General features: G+C 27.8%; 1 protein-coding gene across 1 annotated transcript in view; it reads left to right on the forward strand.

The window, feature by feature from the left end:
* The first annotated feature begins 524 nt into the window (after nucleotides 1-524).
* LOC106692929 (cytochrome P450 4c21) overlaps nucleotides 525-4,273 on the forward strand; it is a 52,076-nt gene continuing 48,327 nt past the window's right edge. Inside the window, exon 1 of the mRNA XM_014439192.3 lies at nucleotides 525-744. The gene's annotated coding sequence lies outside the window, so the exon portion shown is untranslated. The remainder of the gene's footprint in view (nucleotides 745-4,273) is intronic.

Below are 4,273 nucleotides of genomic sequence, written 5' to 3' on the forward strand. Positions count from 1 at the left end.
ATTTCTTTTTTACAATTAGATATTATTTTATAATTATGGTTTTTTTTTAAATATTTTAAAACTAGTTTGCTCTTGTGTTAAAATAATTTTTTTTAATACTTTTTTTGTGATGCTTAAATAAACCTAATCTAAATCAAAATTTTATATTTTAAAAAATACGCCCAAGAGCTCAAAATAAGAAATGTGAGAAAAAGTCTCATGCGCGGCTATCCGTGTTAAAATCGACCTAGCAACCGATAACGGGTTAAAGGACCAAAAAACTGGCATTCAGGAGAATTAAAAGAACATGGATAATTAATAAATTTTGATCCATATAAAATATGTCTGAAAATACTGCTTGAAAGTTTTGTTTTCTACAATCGCGTCAAAGTCCGTGGTACTTCGGAATTCCACCTCCGAAATGCGAGCGAGCTAGGGCAACCGGTTGGATAGGTTGTGTTGCCACCGATATTCCAGGATTGGTTGTTTTGTATTTTTATTCCCTTCAAGAACACAAGGTTAATCCTTAGGTAGGGATAGTGTGGAACGTCCACTCAGTTGCATCAGGTCGCGTTCAACTACGGGTGCCTTTTCGTTTCTCGGGCCGGTTCCAGGGGACTTCACCAGTTGATAACGTTATCTCACAATACATCCAACTGATTCAACGAATGTTAATGATTTTAGGTCTGTGAATAAATAAAAATCTGAATTCTTTATTTGAAGTTGGTCGAAAAAGTACTTTATATGCTGCTGAAAATTTAACAGGTACATTATACTTTTATTATAGGATATAAGTTCAAATGTTTACAAAAAGTACTAGTATAGATCCACACTAATCCGAGTTAATTAAACTGAGAAAATTTAGAATAAGTTGAGAGAAACTTTATTAACTGATCAATTTAGAAATAATTTATTTGGGGTATTCGATGACGCCAGTGATAAATTTTTATAATCTCTATGTATGTAAAAGAGAGCTGTCTTAATTTGTACTTTCTTTAATATTTCTTATCTTTATCTGTTACTATTACCGTTTTCATTTATTGTTTATAACTAGGGATAGGATTTTTATGTGCTAAAAAATCCGAAATATGTGCTAATAAATTGTGAAATATTTAAAAAAAAATATGTAAATAATATGTATTTATAATTTATATATTATTAAACGATATAAATTACTAATTAATTAGTAATTTTATAACTTAAAGGTACATAAATATGTATTTATTATATATTATATGAATAATATTTTAAAGAAATTATGTTAAAATATGTACAAAAAATGTACTTAGAGAAAACATAGCTGTTCAATAACAAGACATTAATTAGTAATTGTAATTAAACTAGGGGAGTGAAACAAGACTAAGATGAGAAAGGACCATGGGAAGGGGGGAAACAGAGAAATGGATTGAGGAGTAAACAAACAAATTATAGGAAAATGCCACAGGAATAAAACCTTGCTCTTTCTGAGAAATTCTCGATGTAATTTTGTGTGAAAATTTATTATTGCCACTGCTTTTAATTTGTGTTCAAAGATGAAGATATAGAATTTTTACGCACTATTTATGCTAAATGATAAATTTCACCTTTAAGTTTCTTGCGTTCTCTTGAATTTTATCTGCGAAAAATGTATTTACAATTGAAAAAATATAGGTGATTCAGGACAAAATATCTAAAAAACTGTAAAAAAAATAACAAATATTTCAGAAAATATGTGATTTACAACAAAATATATAAAAAAGGGAAATTTTTAAAAATATGTGAAATAAAAATGGCTTCTTTTGGCCAGGAATGTCTTGAAACATCTTTAGTTAGTAAGGAATCAGGTAAAAATATGTGAAAATATAAAAATCCTATCCCTATTTATAACCATTAATTTCTTTTATTAAATTTTACGTTTCATTGTATACCCTTTTATTTTCCACTAATTCTTTTTGTACTTATCTCAAGTGTTTGTATCTTTTTTAGCCCTGACGAAGCCCTGCAACGTGGGGCGAAACGTTGGCTCAAATAAAAATAGTACACAAATTTATTATTTGACCGCATCCCGACCAAATTCCATTTATTGATACACACGGTCAAGCAGCAATCTTTGTCCTCGGTACACTCTGTTATTACTGGACCGATTTACGTGGGGTATTTTACTAAATTTGTCCACAATAAACTTTTGAATTAATGGACTGATTTAATTGCAGTTTTTTTTTATATATTAATTTTCACTCCTATAAATTTTTTTTCTAAATGTTCTATTACGCCATCGGAAGGTAATGAAGTCCCCAAATTCTGGAAGAAAAAGTATTTTGAATAAAATTGAGAGTTTAATATAATAAAATTAACTAGTGGACTTTTTTTTACTCCCAAAAAATATTTTACCACTCTTTGATATGCCAATAATTTTCAGTTGTTTAGATGTAGTACTAATATTGAAGGGCAGTGAGAGTTTTTGTTTCAAAACTATATATATTACTAAATCTTAATGTTATTTATTATTATTATTATTATTATCTTTACTTAAACCACTGCAAAATATAGTGTAGATTGGTTGAGTAATTTTAAAGCTATTAATATTTTTTTTAAATTATGATTGCAACTTTATAGCATGTATTGGTTCAATTTATTTTAACTAATGTTAAACTAAGGTTGTTTAATATTAACTAAAAAATATAAGAAACTATCGATTTTATTCATTGAATATAATCCTTAAATTCATAGCGTCTACCAGCGTGATACCAACCGATATGGCATTTATTTCACCCTTTCTTTCACGAGAGGCTAAAAACGCATGTCATCGAAAATATTGGGTCAATTTATGTCACAAAATCATAATAATAAAGTATACGTGTATGTCTAATCTAAATAAATACATAAATTTATAACAAACTATCAATTGGGTTCATTAAATCTATATTTCATATATATAATTGATAGTTTGTTATAAATTTATGTATTTATTTAAATTAGACATACACGTATACTTTATTGTTATGATTTGGTGACATAAATTGACCCAATATATTCGATGACATTAGTTTTTAGCATCTCGTGGAAGAAAGGTTGAAATAAATCGTATATCGGTTGGTATCACGCTGGTAGACGCTATAAATTTAAGGATTATATTCAATGAATAAAATCGATAGTTTCTTAAAGTTTATTATATTTTTTAGTTAAAATTAAACAACCTTAGTTTAACATTAGTTAAAATAAATTGAACCAATACATGCTATAAAGTTGCAATCATAATTTTAAAAAAATATATTAATAGCTTTAAAATTACTCAACCAATCTACACTATATTTTGCAGTGGTTTAAGTAAAGATAATAATAATAATAATAAATAACATTAAGATTTAGTAATATATATAGTTTTGAAACAAAAACTCTCACTGCCCTTCAATATTAGTTCTACATCTAAACAACTGAAACTTATTGGCATATCAAAGAGTGGTAAAATATTTTTTGGGAGTAAAAAAAAGTCCACTAGTTAATTTTATTATATTAAACTCTCAATTTTATTCAAAATACTTTTTCTTCGAGAATTCGGGGACTTCATTACCTTCCCATGGCGTGGATTATATATATATATATATATAAGCTTTTGAATTACTAGACCAATTTACGTGGGTTTTTTTTTTTTTCAAAATGTTCGGTATCATCATGGGAAGATTCAAAGATAATGAAATTCCCGAATTCTGGAGTAGAAAAAAAGTTATGAACAAACTTAAGCGTTTTTGTTATGTTAGTTTATAGAGCCCTAAACCAGTGCCAAGTTTGGTGTAGATTGGTTGAGAAGTGTTGAAGTTAATTTTTTTTTTTTCAAAGAAAACCAATGGCCGATGTAGGGCGAAAATTTTGGGCTTAACAATTTTATATTTCGAAAATTAGTATTTAAGGGATTCTTGATCAAGATCACTCCTAAAAACACTTTCATAGTTCAGTCGATCCGAATTGTTTCAATATAGTAATAATATTGAAGCACAGTGAGGGTCATTATTTAAAAACTATTCATATTCCATATAATAGTTAGTCCAGATAATCAAATTGCCTTAAATTAAAATAAAAAATCAACTAAATCTGTCCAGTATTAACGATGAGACAGCGAAGTTAGTCGTTATAAAATACGTTACCATAGTTTCCGTCTTATCACATCATATATATATATATATATCTGGACCGATTTACGTGGGGTATTTTACTAAATTTGTCCACAATAAACTTTTGAATTACTCGACCGATTTACGTGATGTGATTAGTACAATATATTTATATGATACTAACACAGTGAGCTGATACGTCTCTT

Source organism: Halyomorpha halys, unplaced genomic scaffold (assembly GCF_000696795.3).
Source record: "Halyomorpha halys isolate HHAL.00 unplaced genomic scaffold, Hhal_1.1 Scaffold78.1, whole genome shotgun sequence".
NCBI lineage: Eukaryota > Metazoa > Arthropoda > Insecta > Hemiptera > Pentatomidae > Halyomorpha > Halyomorpha halys.